Here is a 26,129-nt window from a genome sequence, read left to right on the forward strand (position 1 = left end):
TCTAGAGCCCACTTCTAACTCTGATCACTCCCTCTCTCCTCTTCAGAAGAAAAGCCATAGTACAAATACAAACAATAGTAACAGTAGCTAACTCTTGTGCCAGGCACTGTTCTAAGCTCTTTGTATGTATTAACTCATTTAACCAGCAAAAAACGTTTTTTGGACTAGTGCTTCACTAAAATAGCCCAATGAGAAACAGTACTTTTTTTTTTTTTCTTCTCAGTCGAATGACATTGCAACCCGAAATCACAACTCCGTTTTAGGTTCCTGGTGGTGCCTGCTTCCTCTTCTAGTTTGTTTAGTCACAGAATTCGATCCTGTTGGCCGATTACGCGCCTACAAACAGGCTTAGCGCTCTGCTCTATTGAAATGCGTGAAGCTCCTTAACTCTTGTGTAAACAGGTAACGCGAAGGGGTGGGGCACAGATTGCGGGCTTCTTTGGGATGAGGAAGGGGAGGGGGTTAGAACCAACTCCGCAGAGATCAGGAAAGGTTAAGGGAGGGCTTAGCTGCTGTTTTTAAATGTAGTGGGGTTTCTCTGTTGTTGTTGTTCCCTTTCTACAACTAGCTGTAACTTTACGGCAGAGCGCATTAAAATGAGCCACTTCTGAACAAGCAGTGCCCAGGCCCCAGGCCCTGCTGCGAAGGCCCCGGCAAAGGTCAGGACTTCGTCCGCGTGACGTTCCTTCCTGCGTTCGTCCGAGCGGTGCTCTGCTTCAGGTAAGGACACTCTGGGAGGTCCCCCCTTCCGTCAGCCTCTCCGCGGTGCTCGCTCTGATCCTACCTGGTTAAACGACATCTTTACCAGGGGGCAGGACGGGGGTGGGGTGGTGCTGATCGGCTCGTGATTCAACCGCAGGTTCCTTATTCCTCAAACATGGTTCTGCTTGGTTTCTCTGAACAGCCCAAAAGGGACCAGGCGTCTAATTCGGACCGATGTCCTCAGGTGGCGCAGGTGCCACTTCTGGGGTCATCTCTGGATGTCTGAAATGGATGTGACTTTTTGAGCGGGGAGAGAAATCTGTCTGGCGAAGTCTCCAAATCTGTCCCAACAAGGCAGATTTATTTTTTAACCTTCAGCAAAGGTATCTGGGCTCCTAAAACAACAGGAATGTTGCACTGGCCTTTAGCCAGCGGAGGCTCAGCGAGCAGGATAAAATTTCAGTGCAGATTTACGGGAAGTTGGGGAGTAAAAATCTGGTTTGGTGAGTTTAGGGAAGGGAGTAGACGGGAGACAACCTTGCTACTGTGAGGCGAATGGCCTCAGCGGGGGAGGGCAGCCGGAGGAGGGAGGAGGGAACAGGGAAGAGCTCGGAGACCAGTGGCTGAGCGCTCCCTGTGCGCAGCGCCGGAGTAGCAGGGCTCCCGGGGCCGCTGGTCTCCCCGGGGTGCGGACCCGGCGCCGGTCTGCCAGTGGGATCGCCGCACTTTCAAGTTCTCGTTCCCTCCGGGAATTTAGCCCCAGAGAGCTGCCTTCTGGTTCTCGCTCCTGCTTCCCACGTTGGAATGTGCAGCTTGGGACAGTGAGAAGCAGAGGCTCGGGGAGTTGTCCTCGATGAGAGTTCTCTCTGCAGGTTTCCAAGGTTAAGAAATTCTGACAAACTGGAATTCCCAGAGCCTGGGAGTTAAGCCTAAAACGACCTGTTGCTTTAAGCAGCGCGGTGGGGAGTAGCTGGACACTCCTTATTTTGGTTTTACATTAAAAAGAGGGAGGCCGAGAAGATGTTGTAGGTTATTTGCTAGCCGTGTAAATTGCTACCGGGCTGTGAATGAATGGTGTTAATTTCTGAAGTGGGCGACTACAAAGGTAAGGTGGTTTTCGGCAATCCTAACTACTGTCCCTTCATCTTACTTTTGGGTCCCTGTTTTGCAATTTTTTTTCCCTTTGCTTTCTTTATCCCTCATCTCCTTCATTCTGCCACCTTCCTTCAGACTGGTATATTTAGTGGGAAAGAAATGGTTTATAAAAAGATTTTTAAAGCGTCAGCTTCTGGAAAAGCAGGAAAATCATACACAGTCAGCCCGACCATGTTTCCTGTGGTGATCACAACATTTTCTGTATAAAAAAAGCAGATTTTTTTTTCACCCTTGAAAACACACAATTGGGCTATCTAGAGGCATAGATGACTTTTTGGACTCAGATTATTAAAGTGAGATTGAGGAAACATTCATGACAGGCATCTATCTCATTGAAGTGTTAAGGACGGTGGGGGATGTCTTCCTGTAGTAATTTACCTCCAAATGTAACAGTGAGTGGAGGTGTACTTGTTTCAAGTTAAAAATTCAATCTGCATAAAAGTATAGGACTGATGATTATGACAGCTGACAAATTACCAGTCACCGGATATTTAAGAAATCAGTTACAATAAATGAAATGGAATTTTTTTCAAATAACCGATTCCTTTTTTACTTAGGTAAAAGTTCATCTACTCTTGGGTATTGTCCCAAGGCTTCTTTCTTTCGGCTTATCAAAGCGATAGAAACATAGTGTCCTCAAGCTACTTACTTATAGGCCATACTGCTTTGAAGGGAAAATCAAGTAGTTTTTTTTTTGCTAGTGGCATTTTAATGACTCACTCAGTTTTCTTTATCAGGAATGTAGATGAGAAATGGTGTTCTTTAAACTGTTTAATGCTTGAGTCGCATGAAGTTTTCAGGGGAGAGAAAGCAAAGAGTTGACAACACAGACAGAAAGAGGTTGCTGCAGTTTGAAGCACAATTACAGCTAGACCAAGAGTGCTTGAGAACTGCAGGTGCCGATTCAAAAGGTGAGACGTTGTCAGCGGCATAAAACACAACCTGTAGACAAACCCACGTACCCAACCAAGGCAATGGGATAACACTTTGGGAGGTTATATTGCTATTAATTTAAACCATACTCTTTGTCAGATTGATGATTTGAAATATTGGAGGGAAACAAAACCAAACCAGTCTGAAAGGGACACAGGAGGAGGGAAAAAAAGAAGTTTGGGGTTTTGTATTCTTCCTTGTCTACCTTACCCTTCACCTTATTCTGATACATATCCCGCTGGCCTCTTTGACTTAATTACTGCATCCTGGGAGAATGAGGAATGAGAAGTTTCACAAGAGCCTAGCTTCATTATTAACTTTCAGTATTTGTTAAATGAAGAAATAAGCTATAGAAACAAAGCTGCCAGCCTAAATCTGCCGTGCTTCTTTATCTGTCTAGGCTACACTTAAATTCATCTGATCAAGAGTTTTTTTTGAATATACTATGCTGAAAAAGAATCAAATTTTGAAGATTTTTTTTAATCTTCCTCTTTGTTGTTGAGTTTTCAGAAGCTGGTAGGATTGAAAATTTGGCATCATTTTACTTCAGTCTCTAGTTTTAATAGTCAGTGTATTTATTTTTGATTCTCCAGTGTGCTGTTCTAGACTAAATTTTGAAACAAGTTGGTGACACTGAGGCTGAAATAAAGATACAAAGCAAGGAAACAGTGCTTCTGGCCATGTATATACACTTGGTCTAACTAGCATGGAGGACTACTCACATTTTTCCCCCCTCACATGATAAGAACTTTCAGATTTGACTGTTCTCTTTGGTTTACTAGTAACAGAACCTGTTCTGGGTAATTTAAACAAAGATTAGAAGGTTAAAGTAGATGAAATTATTCTCTTACAAAATGAGTTTGCTTTCCAAATTCTACTCTTGACTGAAGATTAAAAGTAAATCATATCTCCAGTGATTGAGCTTTGACTGCTATAAGAACGTATTTGACTATTTCAGACATGTTTCCACCTCTACATTTCAAGTCCCTTCTGATTTTTCAGGACCAGGCAGGGGAATGAATGCAGGGGTGCTGGTGCGGGGAAGTGAGATCTCTTCAAAAATGGATCCAGGTTCAAGGGAAACTGTGATTAGGTTTTCGCAGAGAATGCATAATCCTAGGGGAAAAAAACCCCCACAAAAACCTTACTCTAAGAGGGCTTGAGTTTGGGATTCATAAGACTAAGAAAAACAATGCAGTTTTCATGACTATAGAATTTATGCACCAAGCATTTATGAAGTTACAATGAAGGTGTAATACAGTTTAAAAACTGGTTGTCAGAATAATGCCAAGTTAAAGGTTATATTGGAACGTTTCAACTGCTAGCCTGATTAAGAGATAAATTTTTCCTCTTGGGAGCAGTCTCTGTGTCTTATGATGATGTTGATTTTCTGGTTTAATATTGTTAAGAGGTGTGTGTTAGTCTAAACAACCACCTGCTCAGAGTAATTGCTTCAAAGAGCAACTGGAAAAAGATTTTCCGTAATGACAATACAGATGACTTGGTTCATAAGATAGGAGGCCTTTAGAATCTCTAGAGAACTGTGGTAGAAATGATAATAAGTAATTGTTCAGTTGCCACCTCAAGTTGTTGGAAACATCTCATGCTGGAGGGATTTAGGGGGAAATGGCACCCTGCCACTTTTTGTGTGTGGTCGTGAATCATCTTGTCAGTAAAACACTCCGGAGATCATCTGAGCTTGATTTCTGGTTGTTTCTACTTCTCTCATAGTTGCTTCCCCTTCTAGTCTGTCAGTATCCATATGGGGGAAAAGAGACAGGGAAAGATATCCTCCCTTTGAAGTCAGTGTACCCCCCTCTTTTCAGAAACTCTTATATTATGTTTTGAAAAAGGGATGAGGGAGGAATTTTCCAGTGAAAGTAGAAAGAAAGAGTGTCTGGAGGAATAAATGGTCCAGAAACAGGTGAGTTCCAAACATTGTTAGTAATGTGGAATTTACCAGAAAGCTCACATGGAGATTATCAGTGCCCTCAAACTATTGCAGGTGAACTGGCAACTGTAGGGATTTGAGGCTCATCCCCCCCTTTGTAATTCAAATGCTCCTAGTACACTGCAATAGATGGCTAATTTGAACGAGTTCAAGATAGCCATCTCTTGGTACAACTAAAAGTAAACTGATTACAAAAGACTTCAATCACACTCCCACTCTGCCTTTCCTCTACTTTCTGCAGTGATTTAAGGACACCTGGGGAAAAAAAGTTACAGTTCAGTTGCCGTAACTTATGTATATGAGATGAGCATTTTTGTTGTTGTGGATTTTCAGTTTTCATCACCACAGGAACTTAGTTCCTTCAAAAATGATTTGTGAATGTGTTTAGATGTATGCAATTTATGTGTTTGAAAAATACAAAGCATAAGTAAACGGATACTATAATAGAAATGGTTGACTGTAGCTTATGGTGGCCCTTTTGGTAGACCATATCAGGTTGTTGTTTTTTTTTTTTCCTTCTCATATCAGGTTCTAAGAAGGGTTCTCATTTTAGAAATCAAAAGTACAATCCCTACCTTTCCGAAGGCCGTTTAAGAGAGATGACATCGGGAGAAGACAAAGTGCTAGTGTAACTCTGAAAACGCTTTGTGACTTTGAAAAACTGTCAATCCTTTGGTCTTAGCAGATTCCTGGTAGTGCAAAATATATACCTTATTTATAAATTACAACTATTCACACTAATCAAGAAAACAATCTCTGGTCTCCTCAAATCCTGATGTTTGTCTTTGGGGATATTGTGTATCTGTGGTTCTTATGAACATGGCGGCCCAGTGCAAAGACCATAATAGGTGCCTGGTGGGTGTATGTTGAGTGAAAGGGGAGTTGCTGACAGTTTTAGCCTCCTGATTGTGCTTTCCTTTGGATAGTAGTCAATGCTGCTCATACTGAAGTTTCCACAAGCTAAGGAGAAAGGCAAACTGGTCCCAGAAGCCATGGATAACCCACACATGGGTGAGCAAGAGTTAACCAAAAGTACCAATGGGCAGAGGGTGGGTATACAATGAATGTGGGCCATTGTGCAGCTGAAACAGGAACAGGGTGCCTCTACCTGACCAAGGAAATGCCAACCTGTAAAAATAATAAAAAGCATTTAGCTTTCAGAGTGCTGAGATCTGGCTTAGTCATTTTTGTAAAGCATTTCACATTATGCCAAAAGGAATAAAAGAAGTGTTTAATTAATAAGATTTTTTTTTCCCAGGTGTTCCTTCTCTTAGATCAATTTTATTGCCATTCTGAAAAATGTATATTTAGGTCTTTCGAGCTCAGGTGAACTATTCCTGTTTGTAAGAGTAGGGATCCATGTTGGTGATGGTAATAGCACTGTGACTTTTGAAAAGACGGCTTAAGTAGTATTTCTTTTTGTTTGTTGTCATTTATTTTTAAAAATAACAACATGGTTCTTGGTACACCAAGCCCTTGCCAAGATTAGGCCCATCTTCTCAGCAGCTTTCTCAACACAAAGTTGCCTTTGTGTAACTACAACGGGGAGGATTTGGTGACACAGAAAACTCAATGGGGCACTGCAGCTTATTATTAACAGAAAATTCAATGGCCTCATGTATTTGTTGTTTTATTTTTTTAATACTCTCCCAGCTAATGTCTGTGCTTTGTTTCTCCATGCTGGTGATCTTACTATTTTAGACTTGCCCAGGGAGGAGTGTGGTGGCTGCAGACTTACCTTGGAGTTTAGTGAGATTGTAGAAATCTAGAGCTGCTGCATATTGGTGCAGAGGACAGCTCAGCGTGGTGGGCTGGTTTGTTCTCAGAGTAATCAACAAAACTTGGTCACACATGGAGAAAAAGAAAAGGGAGTTAGCCAGAGTGAAAATGATAATTTTGGAGAAAGGGATGACTGTTGGAACTAAATTTAAACTCCGTGGCACAGTGGCTAAGAAGAGAGACGGCCTTCGTTCAAATCCTGGCTCTGCCCCTTATGAACTGTGGGACTTTAGGCAGGTTACCTAATCTCTCTGTGACTCAGTTTTCTCAAGCATAAAATGCCTACCTCCAAGGGATGTTGCAAGGATTTAATTGATGAACCTTTAGAAAAAGCATTTTATTAAAATACAGTGGGCATATGATATTGGATTAGTATAAATTAATCAAGTATAGGAACAGAGGTTTGAACAGTGCCTGGCATGTAGGCAGTATGATATGCATATATAATTCATGTTTGAATGCATTTCTGTGTTTGAGTTCTTATCTCATCACTCTACGCCACACAAGAGTTTTCTTTTGTGACCTCTTCTGCTGGTTACAATGCAGGATTCTCTTCCTTACATCATTCCTTGGCTTTGACTAAATGGCCATTACCATTGTGGGCAGGCACTATTTTGCTAAGTTTCTTTTGGTTGTTGTATCTTAATAGTATAGAGAAAATGTTACTTAGAATCACCAAGGTGCATTTTTTTTCTTGGTAAACTATAAAATATTGATTAGAAACAAAAAGAATGATGCTATTATACATATCTGTTGCGTGAAAGACGTGCTAAGTGTGTGGCTGAAAATGGAGCATAGATTCTGGAGATGGCTGATGCAAAGTAGAAATTTTCTATGTGAAAGAATTTAATACATCCACCTTAAACATTTAGTACATGTTTAAGTACATAAGTACATGTTTACTTAATTGTAAGTTGGAAATACAATTAAGAATTGAATACATCCAACTTATTATGACTTTCATTGGTTATGACTTTTATTACGTAACTGGTCATGATGATAATATATGAGACTTTCTCAGAACTGCCACAGTGCCTTATCTGTGTACTTCTCATGGCATTTTATATCACTTTTTACTTTAGTATATATACTGTTTTCCCTACCAGACAGAAATGAAGTTCCTTAGAGGCAGGATTTGTGTCGAATAATGTTTGCATCTGTCCATGTCCCTAGATTATTGTTGAGTGTTCAGTAAATAGTATAAGAATTTCTTCGCCCAAGTACTTTATCAGTATACACATATAATGGCAGTTTTGCATTCTGTGGGTATATATTATACATCATAGTTATTTGAATGACTTTATTTTTTCCAGAAGTATTTTACAAAAAATTGTTGGATAGAGGAAATCCAGTGGAGCTGTGTGAACTCAGGCAGGAACGAATCAGAACAGAAACCCTCTGCACAGCCAAGCCTCTGAGAGCACGGCAGGGTGGGGGAGGCCCGGGGTGGCAAGGGCCGATCTGTTACGGTCGGTACTTGGGTGCCCATCACGTTGTTCAAACATTTGTACCTCTTTTCTGATCTTTACCATCCGAAAAGGCTCAGATTTGTCACTAGGCAACTATGAGAAGGGGGGAAAAATACATTTCCTCAAAATCAGAAGGAATTTAGAAAATCCCTCAATTTAATTTCTTAATTTAATTTAGAAAATACCGTAATTTAATTCCTTAAATTAAATAGAAAAAAAGTACAAATTCTCAAAATTAGAGAAAATGAACAACAACAAAATCCAAGAGAAAAAGAACAGTATCAAGTAAATATACAGATCTGTGAGCCACAGTGGTGTAATTTATCTGGTCGGCCGGTGGTGTACTCTGGGCCAAGGAAGAGAGGTGAGGAAGGACAGGTGGTGAAGAGGTATGGAGAGAATTGCCTCTAGTGAAATCCTATTGGCAGAGCAAAGGGACTCCCACATGGTGCAAACAATAGTTTGGCTCAGGAACCTTCTTCTTTGCTCTTTGCACTACATTGTGGGTTCCAGGATCCACTTCAAGATAGATGTAAATTTGCCAATGAGTAAACAGAAACTACCAGCTCAGGTGGTACGGAGTGGCATTTCTGCCTTTCATCTGCAGTTGCTCCATGTTCATAGACAATTGAGCAGCTGAGACCAAGCCTGGGAAGGCAGGGATCTTAGAATATTCTCTCAGCACTATGCCCAGTGTGGAACCTAGGCGTCACTCCCGCAATGAGAACTGTAGGAGGCACACAGACCCTGAAATGAAAATGGTAACACCCATATTGTCACAGCCTAGTAATGTGTTAAGGGTCTTGACCTTTCCCCATTGGCTACAGCTCGTGGATGAACTAGTCAGTGGAACTGCAGAATCTGCTTATCTGTTCTCCCTGCTTCCACCTTTGCCCTCACCCTATACACTCTGTTCTTGACAAAGAATCTAGAGCAACTCTTTCAAAACAGAAGTCAGATAATGTCAGTCCTCTGCTGAAAACTTTCCATCTCACTCAAAAGCCAATGAGGCGCTATACTTCTAGTCCCCTTACCTCTTTAATCTGAACTCTTATCACCACTCCTTTGCCAGTTTCATGCCTCAGGGCCTTTGCACTGGCTGATCCCTCTCCCTGAACCAGCTTCTCCAAATATCTGTATGGCTCACTCTTTCACTTCCTTCAGGTCTTTGCACTCCTCCCCCCATCTAAATAGTAATTCCTCCTTCCTGCTGGCACACTCTCTCTCTCTACCCTGCTCTATTTTTTAAATATACTTATTACTTTTTAGCATGCTCTCTAATTGTATGGCTGTCTCTTCCCTACTAGAATCTCTGCTTCATTTATTGATGTGTTCCAAGCACCTTAGCACAGTCTGTCAGAGTAGGCACTCAATAAATATTTGTAGAATAAATGAACAAAACACACAGGCTTTTTGCACAGTACAAGTATGACTGAAAGTGTAGTATAACTTGTGTATTCTACTCAAAACAACCATGAACACATCTTTCCAAATAAGCATGGATTTTCTGCTGTACCTCTCTATTAAGCTGCCATGTTTTCTCTGGTTTTTCTGGTTTCATTATTTTCTGTGCCACTGTGAGCTCTTGATGGAGGACAATGAGTAAGTAACGAGCAAGGCAGGTCTGAGTGTGGGAATGGTGCAATCATTTAAGCACTTCTCTGTTTCTAAATCAAAATCTGGTCTTTGTCAATCTTTTTGTGATTTCCATCTAATGCTTACAGCCCTCTGTTTTGAACCAGTCTTGTGAATTGCATGCCCTACAGATAATTACATGTGACTAACTCATGTTACTATATTGTTTATCACTTTTTCTATTGTCATTTAATTACAATTAATGATTGTTCTGAGTGTTAATTGTCAAGACAAGTTTTTTTTAACTATCTCATTTGACTTTTGAGAATTTGCCAAATGCTAACAGCAGCTACAGGACTCCATCTACATAATTCAGATATCTTGCCCTAACCTGGCATGAAACAAGAGTGCTAGTGTCATTGTTTGAATCTTTTCTATTTCCCCAGACCTTTGTACAAAACCTTGGTCTTGCCTTTTCCTAGGTGGTAAAACAACTCTGATCTGTCATAACTTGTTTGCTAGCCCTGCCAGCCTCGTCCTCTCCCTTTGCACAATTATCTTGGTTTGGCACAATTGCATTTCTTGATCTTTGGAGGTACGGCTCCTTCTGTGTATCCACCTGCCTTATTTAGATTCGTAACTCGGCACTGGAAAGGGCTTCCCCAATGACTGGTAGAATCCTGTAACTACTAGCCTTGGGGACCCTAGAACTAGTCTTGAAGGTGAGTATATACTCCAGGAAGTCCAAAAAAAAGGTAATATAGTATATAAATTCTGCCGAAGGTACAAGAAGAGCCTCATTGTAGTTATTTCTGATTTTTGTTGATCATGGCTTGTGGCTGATTTAGAATTATTGGATTTTTTTCACTTCTAAGTTGAATTGGAAGCTGTCATTACAATTCATAGTAACTGAACAATTTACTGAGAAATTTGAAAAACTAAATATACCTAATAAACAGCCAATATTTATAGTACTTTCTGCAAATCATTTCATTACCATGTGTACTGAATGGGACATTAAAAATGAAAAGCATATAAATATTACATTAGATCTGTCTTTAACAATATTCTGTGTAGAAAGAGCTGGTGTTAATGACTTATGAGTTAGAAAAATTTGTCAAAAAATAGAACGAGTGAATAGGTGAACTTGAAAAAAAAAAGGTGAATATGAATTAAACCAGACATTGAAAGGATCTACTTTCCTTAAGTAGATAGACTCGACTGTTACTTATTGAGCAGTTGCTATGTGCCAAACACTCGGTACTAGATGTACGGTGGAGAATGAAAGCTCTCTGCTTTCATGAGGCTTTCTTTGGGGGTGGAGATGGGGTTAAGTACTCTAGTACCTGTTGGTACTAGAGTACTTAATAGTAGGTACTAGTAGGTAATAGTAGAGTACAATAGTAGGTGGGACTCTCTTAACTGGAGTGGTCCAAGAACGCTCCTCTGGAGGGTGATGCTGAAGCCACATGATGGATAGGAAGGTCCTTGCCAGATGGAGTAGCGTTTATGAAGGTCCTAAGGCTGGAAAATGTTTAGCGAATTGAGAGGCATAAAGAAGGCAGGTATTTGTAGAGTGGGGAGCAGAGGAGCATGAGGTAGGGGTGTGGGGTTACTGAGACCCAGATTATGTAGGCCCTTCAAGACCATGGAAAAGAATTTGCCTGTTTTTATTCCGAATTCAATGGAAAATCATTAAAGAGGATTTACTTGTGAAAAGATAAGTGACTGCTGGGTGAACACTGGATTGGAGGGAGGCTGTTGCAGCAGACAAAGCGTGAAAATTCTGGTTCCTTTCTGAGGATGGAGGTGGAGAGTTTGTCAACCGGGTGCAATTTCTTCTGTGCATCCAGCAGCCTTTTTTACAGCCTCAGTTCAGCCCTGGCAGAGGTTTCCCCAGTGGCTGGCAGAAATAGCAAGATTTGGTGATAGCCTGGATATAGGGGTGAGGGAGAGGAATGAGGATTCTGGCTTTGAGTTACTGGGTACCAAGGGGGAGACTGAAGATCAGGTTTGAGGAGGGCAGAGCAAATCAGGGGCTGCGTTTTGGATGTGTTTATGAGGGACTTGTTAAACATCCCAAAGAGATGCTGGAACTTTCTCTTTTGTATCCAGCACCTCTGACAAGAGCAAGAGGCACCTCTTCTAGGCAACTATTTTGTATTTCAGTATTTCTTTCTTTCTCGCTTTGTCCAGAAGTGCACATATAGATAAGGTGTGTGACCTTTATAGATCACAAATGACAAAATAATATTCTAACACCAATTGAGCATCTTCTGTGTATAGGAAACTAATGGGGATGGGTTAGGGGATCAAACATTAAAAAAATCGTAACTATATTTTCAACCACCGACTATCTTCAAATTCAAGTTAATCCTATATGTAATATTGACACATTAAATATATATTTGATATTTGCATTACATATTTAACACATTAATTTATGTACTAATATAAATATATTTAATTATAAAATAGGTTTATAATTAAATATTGTATTTAATATAGAATATTTAACATATATTAAACAACATATTTAATATTAAAAACTAAGTGTAAATCTTGCGTGAACAAAAATTCATCCCACATCACAAAAGATAAAAAGGAAACATTGCAGGATGAAACACAGTGGATTTCCTTGTGAGGTACAAACACTCAGAGGCATGCAGATTCATGATGTAAATATCAACAGTAAAAATGGATCCATGTGGAGCATGCAAATATATATTCCTTGTCTTTTCCTGACACAACTTTACAGAGGGTCTGCTGCACTTTTGATTTGTGAGTGGAAACTGGAAGTCAGTAGGACGCATTGTAAGCTGCATTGTGAAAGGCTGATTTGTATCTCTATCAAACTCATTTTTTGAGCTTTAAGAGCAAGTACTGGGACTATGGTAGCCAACAAGTCTCCTGGGTTTTGGAGCTTAGAAGAGGGGAAGCTTTATCTGTTCATTTTTAGTACCACCACTGCAAGCTCTCCTCCCCCGCCAGTGGTTATTCTAAAAAGAAAAAAAGAAAAAAAGAAAAAAAAGATTGAGCATTTATTTCCAAATTTGTAGGAATAAAATGCTATATTTTTATCTGAAGCAATGGAAAACTTCAGTCCCCCAAACATAATGTTTTAAAAAGTCATAAGCCATTTGGGATGGGTAGACGTAGAAGAGGTATTGATGGATAATATTTTGCAATTATGGTTATAGAAACTGTCTAAATGGCTGCAGTTTTTGTTTCTGGTATGTCAACACCAATGGAGACTTTGAGGTGTGATCAAATGTATTATTGTTTAATTGAGCCAAGTGGTGTAGTTCTGGGTTTTGCATAAGATGGGTCAGTTTCCTAAAAGATAGTAGCGCCTGAAGGTTTCACATGTATTCAAATGATGTTTTTAATAAGAAAGATACTTTGGTGAGGAGCTGTTACAATGTGTACCTGCAACAATCACACAGAGAAAGGAGAGGGGAAGTTTGTGTCTGAGTACTTGCTGAACTGTAACTTGCTGTCTGTAACTAAATGTTTGAAACTGAAAGTTGAAAACAGAAAATAGTGACGACTAATAAAAATGGTTGTGTTGAATGAGTGCTTACTGTACACCAGGCATGACCTTATTTAATCAACAAAACCACCCTTACAAAGTAGGTTCTACTATTATCCTCATTTAGCATATATGGAAACGAGGCACGGACAGCTCAAGCAACTTGCCCAGGGCAAATAGTGGTCAGGATTTCAGACTGTTGTAAGGCTTCCCGAGTGAGGTCTGGGAAATCCCTGGACCAGGACCCAGTCTTCTTACCAAAATCTGCTGCTGGCTTAGCAGACAATCAGCCTTAGACATGGCACTTCGCCTCACTGGCTTGAAATTTCCTTGCCTTTAAGATTGGATCGAAGAGAAAGGACGTTTTGGGCTAGACATGTTTTGCACAGCTCAAAAGTTTTCTAATTCTAAGTCTTTTTATTTTCATGGTTCAAATTTATAAAAGGGTGCTATTCATAAGATGTCTAAAGGCAAGATCAGGGTGGTGGGAGTAAATTGGGGGATAGAAGTCAGAGATGGGATTAGAAAGGCAGTCATTCTGGCATTAAGTCACAGAAAGGAAACGGCTAGGTTAGATGACTTGTCCAAATCTTACAAAGTTCTCACTACGCCAGCTATATTCACTGTCTCAAATGGGAGCTCCATTTGAGACAGTGAATATAGCTGGCATATGGGGATGCTTCTGGACTAGTGGTTCTAGACCCGTGGTTCTCCACTGGGGAAGACTGTCTTCCAGGGGACATTTGGCAATGTCTGGAGACATTATTGGTTGTCATACCCTGGGAGGGGTGGGGTGGTACTGGCATCTATGAGCAAAGGTGAGGGATGCTGCTAACCATCCTGCAATGCACAGGACAGCCCCTCACGACAAAGAATTATCTGGCCCAACATGTCAATAGTGCTGAGGTTGAGAAACCCCGTTCTAGGTGAAATCTTGAACAAATAGTATTCCCTTCTTTAGTTTTTAACACTCATTTCTTTCTGAAGATTCAGAGTCTGAGAAGGAATTTGGGGAAGAAAGTCAGTGACAAAGTTGAATTGATCTCTATTCTTAGGTTGCGAGTGTTCACCAACAGCCCTGCTAGAAAAGTCCTCAGTTAATAGTGTATTTTTCCCTATGCCATGGATTCAGCGCTTAATGTCAGTCACTTCACTCATTCCTTCTTAGGTTCTACTGATGTCACTAAAATACTCCCAGAGTTTGTTACTTTTTTTTTTTTTTTTGAGAAGTGTCTTGGTATTTATAAATTTCTAACAGAGCTGGGCTTTCCGAAAGTTTGTTGGTAAAATCTTTTCAGACCTAGAGATGGCTTCAGTTTAAATTAGAATGAAGTTGTCCTATGCTTTATCAAGTGTGTATCTTAAATTCATTTAAAATGAAAAAAATATTTATACCGTGCTTTAAACTCCATGGAGAGAGCAGAGCTATAGTAAATGAATATATGCTGGTATATCTACACATTATCAACAGCTTTGGAAAGACAACAAACATTAAAGGATGCCTAGAAATGAACTCTATGTACTAGGCTGACATTTTCCTCTGAATAAACATTTTGGTCAATATTTGATGTCCTGTAGATTTGGGGAAGAAAGATAAATGCTTTTAAGTTTGCAGTTGTCCCTGGCTGAGGGAAGCTGAGTTTACCTAGTTTCCATTAAGAAATCAATTACAACGAAAGAAAACCTTTTGTGTTATGCCAGTTCAGGTCATTTAAGGTCATAAAAACTCTACAAATGCCCTGTCAGGGCATTTATTTCTGCTTCCCGTAGGCTTCATGGGATAATAGCAGGTTGCACAGTAGTCTCCACTTTATCCTTGGGGGACACATTCCAAGACCCGCCGTGGATGCTTGATGCCATGGATGGTGCTGAACCCTGTATATAGTGTTTTTTCCTGTACATACTCACCTTTTCACTTAAAGGAAGCACTTGATGGCTCTCTTTGGCATATCTGAATTGCCAGCATCACTACTCTTGTGCTTTGGGGCTGTTATTAAGTAAAATAAGGGTTATTTGAACAAAAGCACTGTGACACCACAACATTCAATCTGATAACCCAGATGCTACTAAGTGACTAACAGGTGGGCAGTGCGTGCAAACAGCATCAGTACCTGCGACAAAGGGATGATTCATGTCCAGGGTGGGAGTCCTGGGCGGGACAGAGTGGACCAAGTGAGATTTCATTACTTAGAACAGCACGTAATTTAAAACTTATTGTTTTTTTCTGGATTTTCCATTTAATCGTTTTGGACTGCCAATGACGGTGGGTAACTGAAACCGCAGAAAGTGAAACTGTGGCTAAGGGGGGACTGCTGTATTTTGGACAGGGTAATTTGTGGAATTTCTAGTTACACTCCTTGAATGTCAGTTAGATATGGACTCTAGATACCATTACCTCTCCTCACCCATGCATTATGGATCCATGATCAGTGCATTCATCCAAATCCTGGGGAACCTGTCTCCATTTCTCTCCTGTCTACCTTCAAGAACAACTGGTTCCACAATTTACTGCCTCTTGTTAAAGAAGTGCTTACTTTTCTTTCCTCTAAAGCTAACTTCCAGGCTTTTAGAGGAAGCTAATTTGAATGCATCCTGGTTCTCTTGCCCCTTCACGCTTTTGACATTTGAGTCCTGTTGTATCTCAGTCTTCCTCTTGCTGATCTGAAGAGGCATACTTCAGATGTGTGAAAGTCCAGCATCCAGTGCTTGATGCTTTTAGTTACTCCTCATGCTATTGCATATGGATAGCTCATCCATAACATCTTTGACATGATGGACAAATTGTCCCAATTGATCTGAGGTGCTCTATGGTTTACCCAAGTCTTGAATAATGTTTTGAAGTTTGCGTCCAAGGACTCTTCTTGAAGATTCCATGTGTTTTGTTGGCCATTTTGGTACTAATAACTCTAGCCCTTTATTCATTGAGTGGACACAGGTTCTGTATTAGGCCTTGGAGGTACAAAATGGATAATAAATACTCTGGGTTCTTATGGCCCTCACAGACATGTAAGCAAAAAAAGAAAGAAAATGCTCTCTTGTGCTTTCTATAATGGAAATATTTATTTATTCATCCCCGGATTCACTGGAAACCATTTATATCGTGCCTACATTTACCTTCTAGAAATAAGAAAGGATCTGTTTTAAAGGAGCTTATGGTCTGGTACAGGCAGATTGACACATTAAAAATGAGTGCCATGAAATATTCTAGATTTCGTTAGGAATCATTAGTGTCAGTTTAACCTGAGGAGGCATAGCAGGAGAAGAGGGACATATTTATGGAATACCTCATAAAGATGAGACCCTTTAATGTACTTAATTAGCATTTACATAGCGTGTGTTAAGTGCCTGGTCCTATGCTAAGCACTTTACAAAGATTAACTCATTTCATCTGCATAAAACCACTATGAGATACATGCAATTATTATCCCCATTTTACAGACCCGAAGACTGAGGTACAGAGAGGTTAAGTAACTTCCTTAAGGTGACATAGGTAGTAAGGGCAGAGTCAGGGTTTGAACCCAGGCAACTTGGCTCCAAAGTTAGAGGTGATTCTTGAATGAGCCTGGAAGAGACTCAAGAGATACGAAGAAAAGTCGTTCCCATTTAGCAGGGAATCCCTGAGCCCAGAGAGAGATGAAGCTGAAGAGGCGGGAAGAAATTAGATCACAAGGACTTTTATCTCATGGGCAAAGTATGAAAAGTCTAGGAAAAAATGGAAACTAAAAAGGAAAGAAAAAGCACCTGATTTCTTACTTCTTAAAGAACTGCATTACCTTTTTTGTACCTTTCCTTTAAGCTCTTTTGTAATATGTTTGCCTTTTTTCACACAGTTGTGCATACTACTGCCCCTCACTTTCTCTCACTCAATTCTCGCACTATCCCTGTGATATTCAGAGTCCCCCTTTCACAGAGGCAGACACTGAGCCTCTGGGAGGAAACTGCTTAGTCCACGTGGAACTCAGGTGTTCTCCACGGAAGTTCTGGACTCTTTCCGTGTCATGCCTGCCTCCCAGCAAAGGCGGACATGAAAAGAAGACGTATGGAAATGTATCCAAACATCACAGATAGCTCACATGTTTTGTGTCATCTTGTTTTCCAAATCAGCGATGACAGCAGGCTTAGGAGACTGACTTGAAGGAATGTGCATGTAAGACACTCAGCTTCATTCCCTGGTGCCGTTTGGTGGGATTTCTGCTGTTTGTATTGACCTCATAATAGGTGCTCATCCGGAGTGTGTCTTCCATCCCAGGATCTTAGTGTTGTACCTGCCAGCCTAACAATGGCTTTGGCAGGACAGGGATTATCAGAGTATAGGTGGTTATTGCTCCAGCAATCTCTAAATTCAGGATTTGCATATTTGCCCAGCACAAATAAGCCTAGCTGACAGGAGAGAGAGAGAAATCCAAGTCTAAGCTTGTTTCAATCTCAGTGGCAAAAGAAAGGGCTTTTTATGCTGTTTTGTACACAATCTTAATACTCAACAGAGGCTGGGCCCCTGTGCGGGGCATATGAAATCTCTTGCTACTGGGTTGGTACTTTAGAGCCTTCACACTTGGAATAAATTACTCTGCAAGTCTGCTTTTCCCTCAAACGGGAATGTTCTGCTAATTATACCGACAAGCATTTACTGGAGCAACAATTAGACACTGGTCATTCTGCTAAATCCCGGGGAGCTGTAGACGAACAGGACACTCTTCCTGCCCTCACGCTGCTCACACTCCGGTGCACACTTCCTGTAATAGGACAAGTCAAGCGATCTGAGCAGAGAGCTCAAAGGAGGGGCAGTCAGGGGAGAGAGATCTTTTAGCTGGATTGTTTTTTTTTGGGGGGGGAGATATATAATTCACATACTTATAAATTTCATCATTTAAACTTCAGTAGCTTTTAGTATATTCACAGTGTTGTGCAACCGTCACCACTATCTAATTCCAGAATGTTTTCATTACTCCAAAAAGAACCCCGTGCCTGTTAAACACTCATCCCTAGTTCCCTCTCCCTCACCCCCAGGCAACCACCAGTCTGTTTACTTTCTGTCTCTATGGGTTTGCCTCTTCTGGACATTTCATATAAACAGGAGGATACGGTGTGTGATCTTTTGTGTCTGGCTTCTTTGACTTAGCGTACATGTTTTCAAGGTTCATCCATGTTGTATTATGTATCAGCACTTCATTCCTTTTTATGGCTGAATAGTATTCCATTGTATGGATATATACCACATTTGTTTAGCCATTCTTTTTTTTTTTAGTTTCAGGCGTACAAAACAAAGTAATAGTTAAGTTTATCCATTCTTGATGGACATTTTATTTCGGCTGGATTTTGAATAGAAAGTTTTCTGCAAGGCATGGAAGGAAGGGTGCATTTTAGTGCACATAAAACCTATCATTTTAATGAACACGTATGATATGTAGCACAGTACTTCATGAATGCCAGGCACATTTCTAGCCCTTTACAAATACCAACTTTCTGAGTCCTTATTACAACCCTACGAAGTGACATACAAGGCACAAAGAGATAAACAATTTGCCCAGGTTACCAACCAGTAAGTGGAGACCTGGGGTCCAGTTCGAGGCAGTCTGGCTCTGAAGTTCATCCCTCAAAACCCAGCTCTGCTGCAAAGGGTCATAGGGCAAGGGAAACCCAGTCAGGGGTTAAAGGGCAAGGTGGGGGTGGTGCAGGAGAGAGTGACAGATGAGGGCAGAAACCAGGTATCCTCCATTCAGCAGTTGTTTTTGTAAAAGACACACCTGACTCTGTCATTCTCCTATCTAAAAACTGTTCCTACTTCTCCGTCTTTCTATTTAGTTTCCCAATACCAACCATTTCCTACTACTTTTGTGACTTTTCCCATACCTATATTTCACCTGTGTCATTGTTTAATTAAAATTTTTCTTTATATCAACTCACTTTTGTTTTGCTTAGATACATTTATTTAAAGTAGAATTTTATCTCACTACCTTAAACGGAAAACCAGTATTTTTCTAATGCTCATTTAAATAAACCAAAGCATTAAAATGAACCACCTTCCTTCATTAGCACCTAAAAGCAGCTTGCACACCAGCAGGGCATGTGATACATATTGAGAAACTGGGGCTTACAAGGATAAGGTTTGAATACTCTACTGGGCCCTTCGAAGCCTTGCTTCTCTACTCCAATCCCATGTCTGGCTCTCACACATCGGCACCCCATGTGGCTGTCACATCAAGTATATTTCCCTCCTCCCTGAACTCCTCATGCGTTGTCATTGCAATATTGTTCCTTTGACTGGCCTACCTCCTCCCCCTCCATCCTTGCTTAGGACCAGCTCAAATAATTCCTCCTCTCTTACGTGTTCTTAGATCCTCTGGGATCCTCCTGAACTTGGCTCTGAGTTGTCTTCTCTTACGTTACTGTTCTTATTTAGTGTGTCCGTATCAGATTGTGAAGTGCCTCAAGGCTGGGGACATAATTTGTTGAATGAATAAATGATTGGTTAGGGCCAAAGGCTGAAGACCTTGAATGTGGTCTTGAATGCAGCCTTCCCAGATCATAGAATGTTTTGAAACAAACAATATTATCAGTGCTATTTTTAACAAAGCAAGTGGGGCTGGTTGAATGGAATTCAAAGGAGGAATGAGATTCCTGGAGGCAGGGAGGCAAATATAAAATAAGCACTGATTAAAATGCCTGGAGCCAGAAAAAGGACCCACTAAAGCTGAATGTATATGTATCTTTTGAGCCAGGGACTCAATTCCCAGGTATGTACCCGACAGAAATACAGAGGGTGCCAAAAAAATGTGTACACATTTTAAGAAAGGAAAAAAACTGTACTAAAATTGTAATACTCCACATATACCCATAACAAAAGATGAATACAAGTCACGTTTCACTTCTGCAATTACAAGAGGTGCTCAAAGTGGTTACCATCAGCATAAACTCTTCCAACACCACAGCAGAAGCAGCAGGACTAGTTGCTGTGCGAGGCCTCCCGGCTCTTCCCTTGTGCACATGACACTGCCTGTGTGTCATGTACAGGCAGCACCATGCGTCTCAAACTCACACGAATACCTGCAATTGTTAGGCGTGTTGATGGTTCTGTCACATACTCATGCCTCCATTGTTGTCGTACTTCCACAACATTCCTGAATTGCAAATACCACTTCAAAATGGTCTGTGCTTCTCGAACAACAAACGTGCTTCCGCCATTTTCTTTGACTGTCCTGCCAGTCGCACGGTGTCACCATCATTCATTTGATTAACACCATCTTTTGAGCTAGCTAACGTCATACTGCACATTACTACCGTAATTCAATTCAACTTCGAAAAGTAATACATAGATAACATCTCTTAAAATGTGTATACCTTTTTGTGTCACCCCCGGTATATACACATGTTCACCAAAAGACAAGCTTAACAATGCTCTTTGCAACATCATCAAAAATATTCCTGAACTGGAAGCGACATAGACATTCATCAATAATAGAATGAATTTTTTAAAAAAACCTGTGGTCTGTTCCTTCAGTGGGATACTCTCTATATAATGAGAATGAACAACAATTGCTACACATAAAAGTGTGCTCCAAGCTCATTTTATGTTAAGTGAAAGAAACCAGACCCAATGGAGTATCTACTGTAAGAACCCCATTTACAAAGCGATCAAAAACAGACAAATGAATCTGGTGTTAGAAGTCAGGCTAGTTATCAACCTTGGACAAGTGGTGATGAAGGGGCCGTGAGGGAGACTTCCCTGGTGCTGGTAACACATGTCTGGTTTGTTAAAATTCATTGAGAGTTACTCTACTTAACCTGTGCATTTTCTGTACATATGCTATATGTCGGTGAAAAGTTTGTATTTTTAAAAAATGGGAAGAAATAAAAGGGATTAGCAAAAAGAATTTTTTAATTTAAAAGCCTTGTTCCAGAAAGAAGTGAACAGCAAGACTTAATGAAAAATAAGCAGAGAAACTAATGATGAATCTCAGATCCTGAGCTGCTTCTCTGTTTTCATTTGGCTCATTTGTCTTGGGATTTATTTTTATTTTTTCCAGTATTATTTATTTTTTCTTGTCTTTGGATTTCTTATCTGCCATGTTTTAGCTATAAAAGTAATAGCTATTGTACTAACAATTGCACTTTGTTTTATAACATTCAAACCATATAGAGACATTATTCTGTTTCATCCTTAGAACATCTCTGAGGGTTCATTGCTCTCCCTGTTCTCCAGATGAGGAAACTGAGGCTCACAGAGATTTCTTAATTTGCCCTAAGTCACAGGGCTAATAAGCGACTGAACTGAAACCATTTCCTCTAAGTCCTGTCCACGACTCGGCCACCTGGCCCACCTGGCCAGTTGTAGTTGGACTTTAAGTCTCCAGGAACCGAGAGGAGGCTGGCACTAAGTGCAAAAGGAGTAGTGAACCATTTTTATAATAAATCCATAATGCAAGCTTTGTAACTAGTTATGTCAAGCCAACAAGCAAGCAAGCAAGCAAAGCATTTTTGGCATGTGAATTAAATTCATTGTTCTTCTGAAGCTTTTCTGCTTAAATAATTAGGGGTCTTAAGTACAAATTAAATGACCCCAAGTTAACAAAAAGAGAATGTCATAGACTTTGATTGAGTTGTAATTGAAAATTTTTTTGGCTGCTTTCAGCTGACACAAACTTTCCATGAGTGCTCATGGAATCTTATAGCATGTTTTCAGTTGGACCGGGCCACAGGGGCTTTCTAGTTGGACATTCCATCTGATGGAGAAATGCCTCTGCAGCATTAGTGACAATCATAAATATGTGCACTGAAGCTTCCCGTGGGCCAGACACTCCTTAACAGCTCACTAAGGTTGCTGTTTGTTACTCATGTTCCTGTTTTGCAGATGACCAAATAGACTTCGGTTAAGCAATTTGCCCTAAAGCACACAGGTAATTATAGCAAAACAGATACAGACACAGGTCTTTCTGACTCCAAATTTGGAGGGTTTCATTGCTATGCTACTTCACTGCTTCCATCTTGGCCTTGAATTCCTGCAGGGATGGGAGCATCATTTTTTCCATGAGACACTCCAGGCTAGGAATGGAAAACCCTACTGTGAAGCTCTTTCTTACATTTAGCTGGAATCTTCTTTCTTGTAACTTTCATCCACGGGGCCTAGTTTTGCTCTCAAAAGTAATGCCACTTAAGATCCCTCCTTTGGGGTGAAAGCCACCCCTCCAGAAATGTAAAGTGAGGGATTACATTAATCTGTAGTTTACAGAAAAATGCACGGGCTCCAATTATCTCTTGGTGTACAATAAATTACCCTATGCTAGGCCAGACGCCCACCAATGAGTGTCTATCATCGCTCATGATTTGGGCAGTCTCAGCTGGGAGATTCTTCTGTTATACCTGCATCAACAGGGATCAGTTGGTGATATTCAACTTGTGGTTAGTCTGGCCCAAGGATTCCTTGGCAGGGACACAGTCTCAGGCCTCTCCATAAGTTCTCTCCTGCAGGATAGTTGAACTTTGTATATGTCAGCTAAGCACTCCAATGGTGAGTGTTCTAAGAGATTGGAAGTCAAAGCTGCTAGTCTCATTAGACCTGGGCTTGGAAGCTTGAACAGTATCACTTTCATGTCAAAGCAGACACAGAGCCCATCCCGTTCAAGTGGAGGGACATAGATCCCACTTCTCAGTGGTAGGAGTGCCATTTTTTTATGTGCCATACTAAGGATCAGCCTAACTTAATCCCCATTTTCCTGGGTTGGAAGTACTGCTCCCTATTTGGGTTTGAAAGTCCTCCTGCTGCATTTTTTATTTTCTCTATTTTGGGGCATTTCAACTCCAGAGACTTCTTTTTCTAATGATTTTAGTTCGATAGCACAATCTTTATCAGTACTAATTGTTCGCTAAAGTTAAGGATGATGAGTCCATTAGTATTATAGTCCTATAAGGATAGATCTTCCTTCAGACGGACGGACAAAAGACCTCTTGAAATACTTAATTTGCAGTTTAAACACAGAAGGATGCTGGAGAAAAAGAATGTAGAAACCCTAAATCAAAGGGTTTTTATAAATAGCTTAATGTGTACACTTATCCTACTACATCATTTTCAGTTTGTCGGTCCCGCAGAGCATTTGTGATATTTTGATTCTTTAAAACAGCATGTTAAAGTTCTGTAATTTTGGTCACTGATATGTGTACTTTGTTTTCCACTGGAAATTGAGGCAAAATTAAATGGTTATTCCTGTATCTATATTAGCAGAAAGAGTTCATTGAAATTACTTCTAATCTTTTGATCCTTGTCACACTACTCTGCTATGCAATAATACACTAAAGAATTTCCAGGGAGCAATTGTTGGGGACCTAATGGAGCTCTCTGCTGTAAAAACTTGCCATTTTGTGGAGTTATGCTAGCAGCTGGCACACTAAATTGACCAAAAGGTGCTGTTTTAGAAAACAGAAAATGCTTTATGCAGAAGTAAAATTAAGATCCTTTGGATAAGAGATGTGAATTCATTGTTGCCAGGTGCTTTGTTTACTGCTCGAGCTCCTGAGGAAAATCTTGTATGGGAATTCAAAAGCTGAAATAATAGGGTTTTCATGGACAAATGTTTGTTTGTTTGTTTGTTTCACTTATTTTTTGCTGACATAGTCATTACTGCAAACACAGAACTGAACTTGAGCAATCTCATTCTATGGGCCTTTACTTTGTTTCACCGACGTTTTTCAGACCTACTGACAAGTACAGGGAAGGGTACACTAACTGCTTCCGTGTCCGTGATGCAACATAAAGAATAAAACATTAGAGAGATCATTGAAGCCCCTGGTGACCTTCATCCCACGCTCGTCCTCCCTTCACAGGAGTGGCTTAGGGTAAACCTCAATGAGGAGTTATCATTCCCTGTCATGTTTTCTGGCCTTTAATACAGATGGTACATCCCCATAAATGACACGTAGGATTTGACATTCTTAACGGTTGGGGGCAAAAATCAAAAGAGGAATACTCTTTTGTGAGACTTGAAAATTATATGAAAGTCAAATTTCAGTGTTCCTAAGTAAAAATTTTTTGGCACACAGTGTAAAGACGTATTGTCTATGGTTGCTTTTGTGTAAGCAAAAGCAGATTTGAGTAGTTAGAACTGAAACTTGAAGGCCTGCAATGCCTAAAATATTTACTATTTGACTCTTTACAAAGGAATGTTTGCGAACCCCTTGTCTAACATTTGCTCACACATATACACAAAGTAAATAGTCTGGTTAGGGAAAGATTGATATGTAGGTATAGGTGCCTTGGCCAAGAACAGGCTGAAATGGACAATAGGCGTGTGTGTGTGTGTGTGTGTGTGTGTGTGTACACATATATCAGATATATATTCCCAGAAAGTTTCCTCTCCTTTTCTCTTGTCTCAGGAGACGGGCAATGATTGACCTTTCCCCTCCCAACTACCATCCCCTAAAAGATTATATCTTATCCCTCTGCTTTAAGCTTATTTCCTTCTTGCTCTCACTTTCCTGTCCTCATGTGTACAAAAGCAGCAAACTTCCATTTGTCCTGTGACAGAAAGAACTGCTCCAAGGATAGTCACCTCCCCCTTCTGAAGGTTCTTGGCTTAGCAAAGTACTTTGCCTGTGTATTTGCCATACTGAGTTCCCTTGTACTTCCCTGGTCTTCTGTCTCCTAAAATTCTGGCTTCTTACACAGCAGGAGGTCACATTCACACTGACTACAGATAGATAGGCAACCTCAACGAAGAGTAACTGAGCCAGTGGTCTTTTAAACAAAAACTATATGAAGCATCGAGGATGTTTCCATTTCTTTAGCAAAAAATAAATAAGGACACCTTTCCATTGTTTCTTCAACAATGGAGCTTCCTCTTTCCAAAGCCAGCGTTATGCAGGTAATTGTCGTGATTGATTATGTCCTCTTCTAATACCATCTTTCCTTGAAAATAAGACCTGACCGGACAGTAAACCCTAGCAGGATTTTCTAGGATGACATCCCCTGAACACAAGTCCCTATGCGTCTTTTGGAGAAAAAGTGAATATAAGACCCAGTCTTAGTTTCAGGGAAACACGGTAATAGCTGAGTAATGGACGCGGCTGAGCACTCAAGGGATGCTTGAGAGTGCGGTTGTGAGCTTCTTGGGCATTGGAGCTGGCAGTCATCTGTTAGCTGTGAGACAGTGGGGTTCTCTTAGCAAGGAAGAGAGGAGTGGTCATTGCTGCTGTCTGCCAAAAAGATACAATACAAACAGTAGTCACACTCAGTCTTCAACCTCAAGGTGCTTTTTTTTTTTTTGATTAGTTTCAGGTACACGAGACAAAGTAATACTGAGATGTTTATCTTTTATATCCCTCACACTGTGTGAACCCCCCTCCCCCATCCACTATCCCTTTGACATCGCACACAGCTGTTACATTTCCACCGTCTCTATTCCTAATGCTGCACTCCACTTCTTGTAAGTATATACATACATATGTGTATATATATATATATATATATATAAAATCATAGCTGGCATTCATTATTGTTCAGTTTCAGGTGTACAGTGTAGTGATCAAGCATCTACATCATCCCTGAGGTGGTCTCCCACGTGGGACAAGTGTCCATCGGATACCCTACAAAATCTTTACAACATTATTGATTACATTCCCCAAATTAATTTCAGCTTCAAGTTGTTGTCCTTTCAGTCTTAGTTGTGGAGGGTGCAGCTCAGCTCCAGGTCCAGTTGCCGTTTTCTATTTGCAGGGGGCACAGCCCCTCCATCACTTGTGGGAGTCAAACTGGCAACCTTGTGGTTGAGAGGACGCACTCCAACCAACTGAGCCATCTGGGAGCTCAGCGGCAGCTCAGCTCAAGGTGCCGTGTTCAATTTTAGTTGCAGGGGGCTCTGCCCACCCTCCCTTGCGGGAGTTGAGGAATCGAACTGGCAACCTTTTGGTTGAGAGGATGCGCTCCAACCAACTGAGCCATTCGGGAGCTCAGCGGCAGCTCAGCTCAAGGTGCCGTGTTCAATCTTAGTTGCAGGGGGCAGAGCCCTCCATCCCTTGCGGGACTCGAGGGATTGAACTGGGAATC

General features: G+C 40.7%; 1 long non-coding RNA gene across 1 annotated transcript in view; it reads left to right on the plus strand.

The window, feature by feature from the left end:
• Positions 1-439: 439 nt before the first annotated feature.
• LOC117022269 (uncharacterized) overlaps positions 440-26,129 on the plus strand; it is a 110,921-nt gene continuing 85,231 nt past the window's right edge. The window contains exon 1 of the long non-coding RNA XR_004423016.1: positions 440-720. This is a non-coding gene — a long non-coding RNA (uncharacterized LOC117022269). The remainder of the gene's footprint in view (positions 721-26,129) is intronic.

Source organism: Rhinolophus ferrumequinum, chromosome 5, assembly GCF_004115265.2.
Source record: "Rhinolophus ferrumequinum isolate MPI-CBG mRhiFer1 chromosome 5, mRhiFer1_v1.p, whole genome shotgun sequence".
Lineage (NCBI taxonomy): Eukaryota > Metazoa > Chordata > Mammalia > Chiroptera > Rhinolophidae > Rhinolophus > Rhinolophus ferrumequinum.